The 17,897-nt window shown below is 34.6% G+C and overlaps 1 protein-coding gene across 3 annotated transcripts in view; it reads right to left on the bottom strand.

Annotated features, from left to right (window-relative positions):
* Positions 1–11,006, bottom strand: part of LOC140749101 (zwei Ig domain protein zig-8) — a 65,567-nt gene extending 54,561 nt beyond the window's left edge. For 2 of the 3 annotated variants that reach the window (XM_073082125.1, XM_073082123.1), the window contains exon 1: positions 10,774–11,006. The gene's annotated coding sequence lies outside the window, so the exon portion shown is untranslated. Of the gene's footprint in view, positions 1–10,756 lie in introns of all 3 variants that reach the window. The other variant, XM_073082124.1, reaches the window with a different exon arrangement.
* Positions 11,007–17,897: the final 6,891 nt, after the last annotated feature.

Here is a 17,897-nt window from a genome sequence, read left to right as displayed (position 1 = left end):
TTATAGAGTTTAGGGTTAATTATTATCACGTCCTTTAACATGCTTAAGATATATAAGAATCTATCTACAAATTCATACTTGGCCAGGGTGGTGGACTATGGCCAAAGTCGCTCACTCTGTCAGAATATAGGTTATCCTGATCAATGAGACAGTAATAGTTACATGAAAATATTTTATGCAGAAATTTGAATTTTGAAAATTAGCTTAACAGAGCTAAACCGATTTCGCACTAAGCCAATTAACTGCCGTGTAGACGTGAGTAGTAGAGCAGAATTTTGGCTCAAATCATATCATGTACTCCAAATGCTTATCAGGTCGAGAGATTGTCGAGATGGCTGACTGACTGTGATGCGATATTTAGTGCCATATTACGTCAAGCCTCTCATTTTAAGGTAATTTTTTAAAGAAACCGTTTTAATATGAACATTTTGCTTTTGTTGTTCTTAGATAGTTTGTTGTCATTAATTAAGAAGTCTACTAAAAATAAGGCCCATATTACTCCCACGATTTAGACAAATTCAACGATATCTCATATGTTAAAATCCATTAAGACTCAAGGGCTTAAAGAGCATGCCAAACAATAAGTCAAATATCACTTGAAACAAATAAAAAACATTCTTCCCTTCGGAAACGGGTATAAATCAGTTTTTTTATTAACAAAAATCCGACGACTTTCGGTGGTTAACATATTTACTAATCTAAAAATAATTATGTTATAAAACAACAACAAATTCCATTTAAACCTTAAATATTCGATGATGGATATTCATTAAAACGCCCGAAGTAAGAGCTTTTCCACAATACATCTTCCTTCTGATAAATTATGGCGATTATTGGGAGTGGAGCATTATTTATTACTGACCTTTTAGAATGTAGTCGTTAATAATAATGGATTTAGAAATTAATTATAACTACCTTCACTGGTGAAGGACAATATCGTGGGGAAATCGACACACCTAGAATTCTTAATAATGTGTTAATGATATGTTTAGATTACAGGACTGTTCCTTTGACCATGAACTGAAATACAAGTTATTTCTATATGCTTGAAACACAAATAAACTTGTTCACCTGATGTTATGTGGTCACTGCCGCCCATGGAACTATATAATTAACTCCTCACTGATCAGGACTTCTGCCTGAAGCCTATTAGAGTTGCCACTCTTTCTAAGATGGTCGGCTCATGTGTAAGCCAGGAATCACATTTTTCCTCTGATACAGATCACGCTAAATATCAGGTGTGCTAAAATAGGTATTGCGGTGGTACCTTCTCGGTCGAGCCATACTGGTTTTACCACTTTAATATTTTTATCATTGTTGTATTTAAATTATAAAATACAAATTAATTAATACATTTACTTAAAATCGCTTTAACTTAAGTACCATACAATTAATTTAGCTATGAAGAAGATATACTACGAACCAAATGACCCCATAGGAATTGCAATGAACATTTACTGCATTTTCCGTACCCACTTTATAAAATTAAAACAGAAAAGATATAAGAATACCTACGCGAATAAACTCAATCACGGAACTCTAAATCGATTTATTTTTCCTTGAAATGTCCCTAGGCCGAGCAAGCGTAATTTCTTTCCGGTGATTATTACTGAACTTAGTCAAGGCTATATATACTACATTAAGGCATATATTTATGTAATTCACCTCACACTAATAATAGAACTTGATGTAAAAATGATTAGTTCAAGCATAAATCGAAACAAAAAGTAAAACAAATACACAATATGTTAACGCAAACATGAATTAAGTAAGCAAAGAAAGTGAAAAGTAATAATTTGCAAAGAAATAAGATTATTCATAAGTACAATAGCTTTTCATTTCGAATAGAAAAGTTTCTTACACTTTGTTACAATTGACGAACATTTTGTATCGCATCGTTTGTAGTATTATAGCCTCTACAAAGTACTTAAAACAAGTCTGCTACATACTTCAAACAGTCTTAACAAAGCAACACTCGATACAATATATTTACATGAATTTATCCAAATGTTTAAATAACGAATATCAAAATATTCATTTTGAAACAATTTATTTGAAAATTATTGTTCTTTTGTTTAATATATTTTAAAATATTTTAGTTTTATACCGTGGACTTAATTGACATTTGAATGTTCAAATGTAAGTATACAGGGTGAATTTTTCAAATAGGCCTTCAGTGCCAAATCCGAAACTATAAGGATTAGCGAAAAATGCTGAAAGAAGTTACGAGGCCGATTTTCATAAAAATTAAAACTGCATCATTAATTTTTACCCGACTGCCAAGGAAGGGTTATGTTTTTCGCGCGTATCTTGTATGTTTGTCTTTCTTTATTTGATCCGATCTTACAAACGGCTGGATAAATTTCGACAGTTAATGTGTCATTACATTCGTCTCAATGACCCGAGTGTCCTTAGATAGGTGTTAGAAAAAAAATCAAAAGGGTGAATTTTTGGCGCGAAATAGTAACAAATTTAAAAAAAAAAAGTTAACCGAACCTATCGAGTGGGATATGAAATGAAAGTAAATTAAACGTAGATTATAAAAATATATTTGTATATATATAAAACAGCAAGATGGCTGACTGACTGACTAATTAAATGACTTTTTCATTTTTCAGAAATCAACGTACAGCCAAAATCGCTCAACTTAGAGTTCTGAAATTTTGCACATGAGTTTGCTATATAGCGTAAATAAATACTAAGAAAAGCTTTTTGGAAATTCCGCCCCTAAGAGGGTAAAATAGGGAAAAACAGTTTTTTTGAAATCCTTTAATTTTGAAGTAACTACTATAAAATTTAGTATTTGGCTTTCTGGGTAGGAACAAGAACACAACTCCCCATCCCCTCCCGAAAAATCAACCCCGTAGAGGGTAAAATAAGGGTTAAAAGTTAATTTGAACAACCGTCAATTTTGAAGCAAACACTATAAAATGTTGTATCAGGCTTGTTCGATAAAAATAATGAAATTCTACCCCAACGAGGTAATATAACCACCGGATAGATCTTTTATAGATCGTAAATGGTGGATATTTTTTTGCGAAATAGTAACACGTTTTAAAAAAAAATCCAAACCTATCGAGTAGGGTATCAAAATAAAGGAACTTAAAAGATATTACACATACATTATATAATATATACATATATAAAACATATTGAGATGACTGTCTGACTAAATGAGTAGTGCTGCTGTGATAAAGATAAACGCAAAGGAAAACTGCTGTACTTCAGAGTGCTCGAAATTTACTCATAGGGTATTTATATAGCGTAAATGAGCTCTAGGAGGATAAAATGATGAAGATCTTTTGATTTTTAAGCAGATACCTTCTATAAAACTATGTATTTGGCTTTCTGGATAAAAATAATAAAACGCCTATTTCACAGTTTTTGGAAATTCGACTTTAGCTTTATAGGTCAGTCGGGTTTTTTGATTTTTTAATTAATTACTTGTTGAAAATATATTTTTCCTTAGCCGGCAATCGAACGAGTACGTTTTGAAAAAAAATACACCCTCTATATTTTTTCCACTATCTGATAGTGTCGCTTATAAGGATCAAATTCTGGGAAGTAATGTTATGTGACAAATTACTCGTACTAATCCTTATAGTTTTGGATTTGGCCCTGAAGGCCCGTTTGAAAAATTCACCCTGTATACTCATAAATTAATGATCACTTGCTCTATCAAGAAAGTCGTCACGGGAAAACCGACATGCTAGCGATATTTCTATAAAGTTTTTAATGTCTGCTTAGTTTGATAATCTGCTATGGGCTAAGGTCGGTTACAGCCTAAGCCCTAAGTCTTTTTTTAGTTTTTAAAGCGGCTAGTTTCCAGTAGTGAAACAGTTATGGGTCGATGACTCTCACCATTCACTAATCCTTTTTGCGTATATCACTCAAGACTCAAGAGTAATAAATAACATTCCCTAGAGATAAAAGAGCTTTCAACGTGAGCCGTAGCTATGATGTTACAACTTCCTGTTACAAATTTGAATACTTTTTTATTTCGAAATATGGCCTACACGAAACCATACTTTTTTATGGGCTGTATCGAAGGAATTGTTTTCAAAACCAGTAAGCATTTGACTTGTTAAAGTGTACAATTTAAAATTTTATTCAAAATGTGGGTAGTTTTTTAGTTTCTTTTTTATTTTTGATTAAATAGCAAACGATAAAACTGTTCATCTGATGGTAAGTAGTTACTGCCGTCCTTGGATATTTGTAAGTAACTCCGAAAGGAACAAAGGCTCTGAAGCGGTGCTACTTCTAAGCCCCAGGATGGTAACCGCATATGTAAGTCAATTGACATCCATACTCTTTCAGCGCAACACAGAACCGCTTTACACTAGAAATACATCATCGCCCCTCTCGCTAGTTTTGTGTAATGTGAGCAAGAAATATATCCTCGTACAAACAGCTATTTCCCGCTATATTTTTATCGACTCCGAAAAAAGAGTACTATGTACTTATGTTCACAGATAATTACTTTCTTTGCTCTCATCAAGTAAGAGATTATTAACCTTTGTCTTTTGTGTTTTCCAGTTAACAACAGGGTAAAATTATTCTGATATTCACGAGGACTTAGACATTCATTCTTAAAATATCAGGGCTTCTGAATTTATTCTATTTCAAAGTGGAATTTCAAGCTGTCAAATTAAATTACTCCACTCGCGACTTTACAAAATATACATTTACAATGTACATACGTACTTTATACTTAATCCATCATCATCATCATCATCAACCCATTATTGTCCCACTGCTGGGCACAGGTCTCCTCTCAGAATGAAGAAGGATTAGGCCATAGTCTACCACGCTGGCCAAGTGCGTATTGGTAGACTTCACATACTTTTGAGATTTTTTTGTTTTATAAATCTCTCAGGTATGCAGGTTTCCTCACGATGTTTTTCTTCACCGTTTTAGCAAGTGATAATTAATTTCTAATACGCACATAATTTCGGAAAATCAGAGTTTCGTGCCTGGGATTTGAACCTCGGACCCCTCGATTGCGAGGCCGAGTTTCATAACCACTAGGCTATTACTACTTGGCCATTACTTGGATACTTAATCCATAGTTTAGTCTATGTATAATTATATGATTTTTGACTAAAATTATCGCGAAATTGATATTTTACTATGTAACGGGTACACGTGATCTGCGGTTTTTTATTTCTTTTTTTCGTATAATTACTCTCCTCATTTATACTTATTTCTTCAAATTACTTAAATTATCAAAATGAATAAGTTAATAAAATCCATCGATAAAATATTTAATCAAATGGACGTACGCAGATTAAATTAACGTTCCCTTCATCAATAAGTTCAATAATCTCACATTTCTCAGAAACGGGTCTTCCGGGGATTTTAATGATATTCGTTTTTAAATTGAGTAAAATTTATTTTCATGCTTATCTAGTTACTTTTCATCTTATCAGCAACTAAGTAAATGTTGTAGAACCCTTTGTAGTTCGACTCCAGCGGCATCACCGCCACACCTATTTCTATGTAATAACAGCATTGAAGCGCTGCTGTGTTATGGTTTGAAGGTTGACAAGAGATAAGGGACGACAAGGATGATAAGACAGACTTTTTCGAGGCGTTCCAGCTTAGTCCTCAGGGGTAGCGGGCATCTGTGGCCGACCTCGGGTAAAATTCTAATCCTATGTGGAGATGATTACAGATGTCCATGTGCGGCAGTAGCCACTTACCATCAGGTGGATTGCATACTCGTTTGCTTCTACTATAATAAAAAAATATTAATAGTAGGAGGGTCTATGTAGATGATCTAGTGATTACTGTTTAACTAAGTTCGATTTCTTGAAAAGGGCTTTAAGATTCGAGCGTTTTTCCGCGAATCCAAGACCGTAATGTGATTTGGGCATGGGTTACTACTTCGTTAAAGTTTCAGCAGGTATGGGTGCGAGGTTTATGTTCACTAAAAGCGGCTTGGGAATCTTAAAACATTTTATCCCTTGACATAAAATATTTAAACATTGTTCCTTGAAACTATCTATTACGCATATATTATTTTATTTGAAAAAACCTCATGTATTTTTTTACAATTTTAATATAGGGTTAATTGGCAGAAATTAGAACGTAAAATATAGTTCTACATTAGAAAACATTCCTGCCGATAGAGGCAGACAGATATATGAGATATATGACATCTCAGATAAATGAGAAACCGATATATTACGGAATTTTCGGAGAAAGTCGGGAACAAAGCCTTTCCTACATATGAGTTATGTAATTAAATAAACGTAACAGGTTCGAAGAAATCATATAATAAATTCTGAATATCTATGGAGAAATAAATAAAACCCTACAAATGTATAGTACATTTGTATGAGTGCTTTATAACTTGTTAATTAAAACACCCTACGATGTATACTTACATTACCAAGGTAATTGCTGTTAAACGATACCTAAGAAATTACTGAATCAAATATGTATTAATATTTATTGATGTAGCTCATAAGTTAAATAATTTATTCGGTTTAATTTAATCATCAATAGACTTTTATAATATAAGAGTAGCAGAAGAGCATGCAGTCCACTTGATAGGAATGACTACTGCCACCCATGGACATGTGTAGTCAAGCCCAGATAAGATCAAAGTCCTACCTGAGGTTGACCACATAAGCACCGCTACATCTGAGGACTAAGCTGAAACTTCACCACACCCTTCAAATCACAACAAAAAATTGTTTAACACTGCTGTTACTAAGAAAAACTAGATATTTAACAAGTACAAAATCGACTACATAGTGTCTACATTACTTGGAAAGCCAATATAAGGACGATCCTCATGTGGCTAGAAAACTTAATAGTAGGAGTCACTCGCCCGTTTTATTGACATTGTTTAAGAAATATCTAAGTCTTTACTCTAATACTCTACATATCTCTGCAGTTTAATGAAAACCGCGAAGATGGAATTTACTTGCAACTGTACCAGTGTATTAACAGCTTGCACCGAAATTATTAAGAAGTGGTTACGTAACAACGTTTAATTTGGTCGACCCTCGTCAACTCTCGTCAACGATTGGCGACCGACTATGATCGCTGTCGACTGACAGTGATGGGCGAGACTAGTCGGCAAATATTGTCGAGGATTGCTGACAACGGTATGCAACAATCGTCATAGACGGTCGCTGACGACAGCCTGCGACAAATGAGGAACGTCAGCGATGATTGTCGACATAAACCATCACTCGTATGTGATATTAGTGATATTATAGGCCTCATTAATATCCAGTAAGTGAGGTTAGGTTAAGTTACAATTTCTCAAGAAGAAATACGAAATTCTAGATTCATTAATTTAATCTATTTTACGATGAGAAGTAATTGCTAATTTCATTTAAATTTCATGCACTCTAGTACCTTATGATATTTCCTTTGATTAAAGAACAGTTTTCGATCACTCATTTTTAATTAAAAGTGTACAATTCGCGAGTGGGCGCACAATTATTAATTAAAATTTGATTTTGATTAATTAGAAGGGTTGAATCCACCTCTACGTTTGGAATACTTGTATATTTTCTTGTTCCAAAGTATTTTACAACTGAAGTGACCTTTAAATAAACGCTTATGAAAATATTTCAGCTATCAAAAATGTTAGACAGATACTTAAGATATTTACTTAACCCGATCTTAATTTTCAGGCGCACTCGGACGGTCGAAGATTTTCTTGCGAACTTTCAGTATTAAAACTTTTGTCTTCTTCAAAACTGTTGAATTGCCTAGTCCGTTATAAAAGTCGAAGGCTTGAACTAATTCAATCAAACATAAGAAGGTACGGCTTTCAGCAGAATAGATTCATTGAAAAAGTTAAGATACCTGCGGTGAACCCTTTTCCAGGCCACTTTGCATCAAGTGATGGTTTTTAGGGTTCCGTACACAACGGGTAAAAACGCAACCAGTTCATCTATGCGTCTATCACAGGGCTCTATTTCTTAAGCCGTAATAGATGGAAAGTTTTTAGACAGTATGTATAACGGTGTTCGCTATAACAACAAAAACTAAAAAGAAAATTAAATCTTAAATATAAATGGATGTTGCCATACAATAAAACTGTAATAGGGAAACGGTTAAAATGTTTGCAATCGGTTTATGTACTTCAATGGCTGTTATAATAATAAATACAAAGAATACAAAATGTATGAAAATTTGGTGGTACGGTTCCTCCGTTCCCTTTTTGTGTATGTCCGACTCGCACTTGGCCAATTATTCCGCTGGTGTGACGTTAATGGAAGCTTATATTATAATAATGTTTATTTTATCCGAGAATATCTGGTAACGACGCTAAACTCGCTAATTCATTAAGTATTTTTAGATCTTCAGAGCAATGGTGGTATTCGAGTGTTATTCAAACAACCTTTTGGGAAAATTAAACAATTTTGAAGCAACAATGTTTTTGTAAGTGTTTAAGGTATTATAAATATTTGAATACTTAATACTATAATAGTTTCAACAGATTACTATTAATAACATCTTAGAAATAGTTTCTCTAAGCTTTCTCGGAATTGTTTTTATTTGTGCGGGATTTTGCAGATTAAAATAAAAGAGAAGAGAAGAGAATTAATGGTTTAACTTTGCATTATAACGAAACGATGAAAAATAGGATTCAACTACTTCTGCTATTAAATATTTATGATTTTACGTAATATATAGTTATTCTGTTAGTCTGATTCTATGTATACTGAAGTACAGTTCGACTACAGACCCGCTCCTATCCCTCAGGACTAAGCCAGACAGATTATTGAAATTATTGAAGTGTATGTGTACATTTGTGATATCAAAAAGCGACACAATGGCAGTATTCTCATTTATTTACAGCTACGATGTCTTTGACTTTTGAACTTTCTGATAACACTTCACATTTGCGCAATAAAATATTTTCGATAGACGTTTTATTTACTTGATAAAAATGCTCTTGTGTAACACACAGCGGAATACGTAATGATGTTACGTGTTTCTTAATTTATCCATTGACTTATGAGACATTTTGTCAATTGTTGGAAGGAAAGGTGAACTGTCTCGGGCTTGCGTAAATGTGATTGCCAAAGTCCTTCTAAGCCTAATAATAGAAATTTCTTTATTTTATTTAAACTAAAATATATTTACATCGATTTCATAAAATATGTTCATTTAATATTTAAATATAGCAAATTCGCAATTACGTTCAAGTTTTAATTCAACTACTTTATGTTTTACTGAATATATATTAATTGTAAAGATTATTTAGCATGAATTGCAAGAATTAATTAATTTTAAAAAATAAATCACGCGGTCCTGTTTTGGATTGTCTGGATATAAACCTACTAAACAAACCTTTTAATGAAATGCTGGTTTAAGTTTCAAACAGGGAAAATGCGAAAAGATCGTAATCATTGTCTATTAATAACCATCCAGTTGAATCCAGATGTCCTATAAATGTCCTTGTTTGTTGTAAGAGGCTACTAAAAGGGGGCTTGTAGGGTTGTAGGCGGTAAGAATGGGAGTTCGGACTACCTGACCAGCACACCTGCCTGATTGCCTGCCTGACTTAGGGAAGCACGACAGTATGTTTTGTCACAAACATTGATTGTATGGGATGAGACCAATCTCTTCCCGAAGAGAGCTCGACAGATGAACTGGTTTCAGAGGACTCCTATTGCGTTCCGTCGGAGTTCCCGGAGTCTGTTACGTAGTGTTCAGGACGGTCACCGAAGGAAAAATTAAGTATTAAAAACACAAATAATCCAGTGCAGTCTTCAAGTTATCAGGAACTTTTGAAAGACCCCCCCCCCTCCCCCTCCGGTGACCAAAAAAAGATCTCTTATCAAAATCAATAAAAAAATACGTTTGGGAATCCTATCAAAAATCTCAGACATGGTAACTATATAATCATATCTTCCTGCATGTTTAAAGCAAGTGATAATTGCGAAATAAGACAGGATTGAAATCCCAAACTCCCAATGTGAAAGACCAATATTAACAACACTACCTCTACCCATTTTAACAGTGGCGGCTGGGTGAAGAATGCTCAAAGCTTCCCCCGTTTATGCCAGTCAGCCCCCAGCCAGCCAGTTAGCAAACCAGTCAGGCTTGGTCTTCAAACAAATTTAATCGATAAAAATGCTAGATCAATATTCAAGCTTCGAAGAATCTAGAGATTAAATTCCACTCTATAAACAACTGGTGAAATCATTTTCTTGTTTAATGAGGTGCGATGGTTTTCAATAGCTCAGATCATAGTTGATCAGAGCTGCGATTTATCATAATTGAGATTGATTAAGAACCTTTTCAAAATTCACGTGAAACTTATCTTATTAATTTTGTATATAATAATTATTAACAAATTAACGAAAATATCATTTCATACTTAATAAGGCTTCAATTTAATTAATTAAATCAAGGTGACCGCACCACATTTCCTTAGCTAATCGATTGAAGGAAAAAAATATAAGGAAAGCTAAAACGTAAAATAATAAAAATAAAACGAAATTTATAAGTACAAAAAAGATCCGTTAATTAACAGACAACACGTTTTTATATTTTATTATTACTTCATAAAGTCTATTCAAGTTTCGATGAGAAATAATTATCGTCATCTCATTACTGTCTCGTAATTAGTCGCAGTTATTCTCCCAGAAAAAGAATCGTTTAAGCTAAGTAAAAGCTAACTTTGATAAAACTAAGGGACATATAAGTAAGGTTTTGATAATATAAAAGAAAGTTATTATAACTTGAAAAATAGAAATATTCAGATTTTTTTAATTACCTATTTTAACTAATTACCTCTGTAACAGCTTCCGTAACTGAAAAGGCAGTAACAATTAAAAGTAGCGTAGACAATTCGAAACTCGTTCTAAATTTGAACGTACACTTCACAAAGTTTATAATTTCATTTATTTTAATTCTGTTAAAACTTCGTATACTTTCACTGAGTCACAATGTTATCCGGTTTCCGTTGCACTTGCGGTAGCGTTGCGGTTAATCTGAACCGCGAGACGCGACGTGTTCGGATCGCGCGAGCGTACTGAAGTGGCGGCAGGCCACCCGGCGGACGAAACTCGGCGTGCATGCGCACTTACAATCCTTTCCTTTGAGCCCATTGTGAATTTCAGGCCCGTAAGCGTCCCCGCATTGGCTAAAGATGAACTTGATAATATACCCAGGATGTGGTTACGCTCCACGCTACCTTTATTGTTGTGCGGAATTGGTATTGTTGGAGGGTTAACATTTTACGGCCCCCAAATATTTGACCTACTTTAAATACTAAAGAATTGTTATTTAATTTTAGCGAAATTACATATCAATTGCTTTTTATTTATTTTGCGATTTTGGAGCTCGGTGTGCATGTCAAACACATTAATACTTAACCTTGTAAAAAACTACCTGTACTATAATATTTTTAAGTTGTAATAAATTAATTATTTTCTTTCTTAATATTATGTATTGATAATTTGTATAATTGTTTTATGATATTTTATATATTATACAAAATTATTGATAGGTAACATAACATTTTTATTACTTTTATTATGTTTACATATCTGTTTATCTTAATATCGATACAACTCGTTAGAATTTGTCCCCCCGTTTTAATATAAGATATATCAAGCCATTCTATCTCAACTGTTTACATTGGACGATGTATACTTAGGACGCTTTCGACAAAGCTGAGCAGAGCGAATCCGGGAAATACCGTTAAGCAATAGAATTGCATTATTGTCTGTTTTTGATGACCTCTAGAAAACTGTGTGCAGTATTAGTAAGCTTTATGTATGCTAGGCTTTTTTATTTACGTCTGTTATTAATGACTAGCTTTTTAGCTTAGCTCATACTTTAGTGTTACTACATGAAGGTGGCAGACATTATAATAGTGATAGAACCATTTGAGATCCGACTTCGAAGGCACCGCCCCCATCTATTTTTAATTAGACTAACATTTAGCTAACAGAAGTATTAAACGTTGCTGTGTTAAAAGGTGTTGTAAGGGCGATATGCTTGTTCTGGCGTTACAACTTAGTCCTCAGAGTTAGAAATGCACTTATAGCCGATTTATCTAAGGTTGATTACAGACTTGCATAAACGGTAGTAACCACTTACCGTCAGATGAAGTACTCGTTTGGTACCAAAGTACTATATTAAAAACTAGCTGACCCGGCAAACCTTGTACCGCCTCAAAATCTCTTTATCAAATATATTTCATATGAAATATAACCTATGTTACTCGTAGATAATCTAGCTTTCGAATGGTAAAATAATTTTTAAAATCGGTCCAGTAGTTTTTGAGCCTATTCATTACAACCAAACAAACAAACAAAGCTTTCCTCTTTATAATATTAGTGTAGAAAACATCTGAGTGAGTGACTGAGTGGGTTATAGGCACGTCTAATTATCACGTCCACTGATATCCACATTCACACATAGTCAACGTCACGGCAAACAATAACTGTCTCTCATACTACGAAAATAATCACACATTTAGCTAACAAAGAACATTTGTGCGTTATTTGCGCATTCGAATGAATGGAGTGCTGAGTCGTAAATCCGCCAGTATTAGCAATCTCTGCACAGCTCATTACTCAGGTGTTAATTTAAATGACAGTAATACTGACTCGTAAATCAATTAATAAGATTAATCAATTCAGAACTCAATGATCCGTATCGTTGTATGAATACGTCTCGTCACCTTAAATATATGCGTTTTATTGTTTTAAATTACAAGTAATCATTATCAGAATTGAAGAACATTATTTTAATTTAATTTTACAATTATTATCTAAATGAATTTAAGGGATATTTTAAATGAGTAACGTAATTTATCTCAAAATATATGTTAAACCATAAATAATTTATTATATAATAAAAAAGTTACAAAAAAGGAACCAATAAGCAAGCGTGTAAATGAAATAACAACAAAAATATACCTCACCATACCATAAACTCAGATTTGTCGTAGCAGGTCTACGTTACCCCTGCAACTCGTAGACCGTCTACGACACTGTAGACCGTAGACTAGTATCCACAAATAGCTCTCTTAAAAGTATGAAGCTACGGCCGCTTTAAAAATAGAAAAGCTCCCGGAGCTTCTAATTATTTCCGTTGAAAAAGATTTGCGGCAAGTCCAGGATATGAGCGTAATTAAACTGACGCGGCAGAGGCAAATATTTTTTAAGGATTTGTTTATGTGAAGAATTTAAATAAAACAGTTTGACTTTTTATATAATATAGGAGAAACAGACGAGCATGCAGTCCACCTCATGGTAAGTGGTTACTGCCGATAATGGACATCTGTAATCAACCCCAGATAAGATTAGATATTCCTACCTGAGGTCGGCCACAGATACGCTGCTACCCCTGAGGACTAAGCTGGAACGCCTCGGAAAGGTATGTCTCCCTTACCACACCCTTCAAACCAAAATACATCAGTGCTTAACACTGCTGTTATGAGACAGAAATAGGTGTGGCGGTGGTACGACCCGAATCGAACCACAAAGGGTTCTACCACCTTCGAACGTATATTATTTTAGAGACAAACAATTTTGCTACAAATACAATAAGGTTTATTTATATTTATTACTTATCTTTATCCTTTATTGGGGCAGTGTAATAAAATATAAGATATATAGTTACGATAAAGTAAATATTATAATTTTCTCTAGATCAAAGCTACCTAAGCAATATTGTATTAATTTTATGTTAGGAATTCGTTTATGAGTACATAAGCCTTATATTAAACAACAAAAGACGCTTCGGATGTTATGGATTAGGTCCCGTTTATATTTCCAGTAGCAGGCAAAGTGGTTTGAAGGTGGTGGAACCCTTTGTGGTTCGACTCCGGCGGCACCACCGCCACACCTATTTCTGCCTAATAACATCAGTTTTAAGCGCTGCTGTGTTCCGGTTTGAAGGGTGTGGTAAGGGAGACATACGTTTCCGAGGCGTTCCAGCATAGTCCTCAGGGGTACCGGCGCATCTTTAGCCGACCTCAGGTAGGAATATCTAATCCTGTCTGGGGTTGATTACAGATGTCCATGGGCGGCAGTAGCCACTTACCATCAGGTGGACTGCATGCTCGTCAGCTACTCCTATATTATAAAAAAGGCAAAGTCGTATTTTTTACCCGATTGTGAGGGGGTAGATTTCGGGTTTATGTCTCGTTCTTTAGCACGAACTACAACATGCTTACAACCCAAACGTTTTGCCAGATGTTAACGTTTGAGATGTCTCTGAACTCGTCTAAATTTCGAATAATACTCTGCTCTAGTTTAAAGGTGGTAGAATTCTTTGTTCGACTTCGGCGGCACCAACGCACCCCTGTTTCTGCCTAATAACAGCGCTGCTGTGTTCTGGTTTGAAGGGGACATACATTCCGAGGCGTTCCAGCTTAGTCTTCCAGGGTAGCGGCGCATCTGTGGCCGATCCCAGGTAGGAATATCTAATCCTATCTGGGGTTGATTATAGATTACCATGAGTGGCAATAGCCACTTGCCATCAGATGGACTGCATACTCGTCTGCTACTCCGATATTATAAAAAAGTCTAGGTAATATGATGAATGTTATCGCACATTCCTTCATAATGTTCTTCATTATTTACGAGTACGTTATATATTCATTTTCACCATACATATAACGTAAGATCACAATAAGGAAAATACATGACTAGGTATGACCTAAAACCCCATGTTAATATCCATCAAATAAATGATCGTGAGTATTGCTATTTCGCTGACGAGAGATGCGTAAAAATTAATTTGCTGATGCGTACTTTACATGCCAATGGGTCTTATTTATTGTTGGAGGTAGGATCGATGAACGCATATCTGTGTCATACAATACTATATGGATCCAGTTGACTTACATATAAGGCGATCTTTTCAGTCCGGAAGACTGACAACGCAACTGTGATCGACTTCTGGTAGAACCTCTGTTCCATATGAAATTTGTTATAGATGGCGTTTATGTACTTGCCATCAGGTGGACTGCATGCTCATTTTTACGTTAATCTTAAATTAAGCAAGTAATTACTATAAATCAAAAACCCAACTGCTTAAAATCATACCCTATGTTACTCCCACAATTTAGATGACTCCCAACGACACCTTGTAAATCAATCAGAAGTCAAAAATCAAGCCGCCAAAATAATACGTACAAACGCTCAAGAAACATTACTCTCCTCGGTCGGCCAAAAAATAAATCAGAGGATTACGATTACGATTACGCATGTGAGCATTACTATACTCAGAAGCGTTCGTCAATTACTCATTACCATCAGTTCCGTATAGTAATTCCAGGTAGGCTTACATAACCTGATATCTCGTAAACAGATTAATGCCACCCCGTCTCCCGGCAGCTTGACTTAATGCTCTAATGAAAATAGCAACCCCCTCCCCACCCCCGCCATAACAATTTTATTGCTTCGTACTGCGACTAGATATTGTGAATTATCGTTATTATTTCGCGTCAATAATCATAAATAGTCGGAGTTTTACGACATCGTAGAAAGCAATAAAACGCGAGTAATTTTTATTAGGAGTAAATCTTTACAAACAAGCCTACCTTGCTTTAGTTTACGTTCATTATAGCTTTGTTGGTGTTATTTACTTATTTAGTGGCTAGCCACCTGACGGAATATTATATTGCCCGGTTTCCTTTCACAGCGAGACCAACATCTTCTGCCCTTCGAAGTAAAGCAACAAGAAAAAATCTCCAATAGTTAATATACTCTATTGTCTTATAGCTGTTAGTAATAATCAGTATCAACAATTTTTTTGTCTATCAATTTAGACATTTATCGATTTTTCAATGCAATACTACTCAAGTTTGAAACAAGTAGGCAAAAATCGTTTAAGATTGAATTTAAACGGGCGTAAAATATTTAAACTTTGGAAACACGTAAGAATATTAAATTATCTGAAAATTCTTATAAAAATTAAACACAAGAACTAATTCCCTTGTTATTTATTTGAAGTGGTATTTTTTATACATTGTTAATCTGTAGCAGACAAAGTCCTTGGCATAATTTTCTTGTTAATAAAATCTGTAACTTTTATATTATATTAATCGTATTTGTGATTATTACAGTTAGCTTCAAAAGCAATAACTAAACTTTGTCGATTCAAATCAATTTCATCCTGTGTAACAATTATACTATCCGAACGGCAATATCATGTTCTGATGAAACAATAATGTTTCAATTAATTGGCTACGGCATCAAAATAAGATACATGTTATCAAACGTTTTTAGTATAATTTCCAGTTTAATTGTAATTTGCATATCAATTTAAATGTAAGTATTAAAATAACATTAATGAAATGTTGAAATAACCCTCATTTTATGTCGCTTCTATCTAATACTATTTTTAACTTTAAAAATTGTATCCTTCAATAATACTTACTTGAAATCAATTAGCTAAATCCACAGACATACTCGTACTTATCCGGGCCGTACCAGCATAGTCCTCAGAGGTAGCGGCGCATCTGTGGCCGACCTCGGGTAGGAATATCTAATCCTATCTGGAGTTGATTACGGATGTCCATGGGCGGCAGTAGCCACTTACCATCAAGTGGACTGACGTGCCCGTTTGCTTCTCCAATATTATAAAAAAAGTAGGAAGGAACATAAGTGCCAACCAACGTTCAATCTAATATACGTAAAGTCAGCTTTTTATGTCTTGAGAATGAAAGTATACATTTAAATGTGATTTAAACTTAATCTGCAAACTTTAAATCGCTAAGTATTAACTCACCAAATCCATGTTGATTGCTTTCCGGATAATCGTAATTTTTAATATATCAAGCATAAATTTAGTATAAAGTATAGTCCTCGCAAAACTGCTAGTCCGCTCTGAAGTTGTTGCAAGCAGGTGTAGTCAGACAATTTACTATGGAGACGCGATTCATTTCTATATTCAGAGCGGGCTAGCAGTTTTACGCTGACTATACCACTCATTGTGTAGTCAAAATATTCATAAAAAGTGCTAAACACGCGTGCGTCAAAAACTCCAGCAAAACGTAATAAATCCCAAACAGGGTATCATTACGCTCTTACATAACTTACCTTCACTGCGAAGTGAAAAATGTCAACCAACATGCATATACACTGGAAATTACAACGTAACTAAACGTGCTAAAATTTATTGCGTGATCGTGTGGTTTAATATTGGGGTCCCGTGTATCTATCTGGGTGTCTAACCGCTTCGCCTATAGAGCCTGTAATTTGCATTTTGAGTAAACGCCGTGCAGTTAAAACTTTGCCCGCTAAAAGCAACGTCTACGTAGTGCTATATAAAGTTTGCGAGCTATCATTTGGGGGCACATTTGCCTTAAGCTCGCGTCAACACAACATAAATAATTATTCTGTGAAGTTAAATACAGCTTTGTAGGTTGTAAACATTTACGATACTGCATATTAATGGTAATGAGAAGTGATTATTCTTTCAGAGTTGCAAAGTTGCTGTTAGGGTATGTATCTAAATATATATAACTCAAAGGTGACTGACTGACATAGTGATCTATCAACGCACAGCCCAAACCACTGGACGGATCGGGCTGAAATTTGACATGCAGGTAGATGTTATGACGTAGGCATCCGCTAAGAAAGGATTTTGATCAATTCTACCCCCAACGGGATAAAATAGGGGATGAAAATATTACTTCGTAACGCGAGCGAAGCCGCGGGCAAAAGCTCGTATTACACCAATACTAATTAAATACACCATTTATCGTTAACTAAAGAGTATGGGGCATAGGAGGTATACGACGTATACGTATCACTCTACATAATTAACAAATACTATAACAGGTAAGGGACTAAAGAAAAATATTGCCAAAACGACACCATCTATAGATAAAGTTGTCTCTTATCAAGAGATTATTGATTTGTCAATTTAATTATAAACTGCCAATAAAC

The sequence above is a fragment of the Epargyreus clarus genome, unplaced genomic scaffold (assembly GCF_041222505.1).
Source record: "Epargyreus clarus isolate Ecla_fem2 unplaced genomic scaffold, WU_Ecla_fem_2.2 ptg000017l, whole genome shotgun sequence".
NCBI lineage: Eukaryota > Metazoa > Arthropoda > Insecta > Lepidoptera > Hesperiidae > Epargyreus > Epargyreus clarus.
Note: the sequence above shows the minus strand (reverse complement) of the source record. Positions and strands in the feature narration are given on the sequence as shown.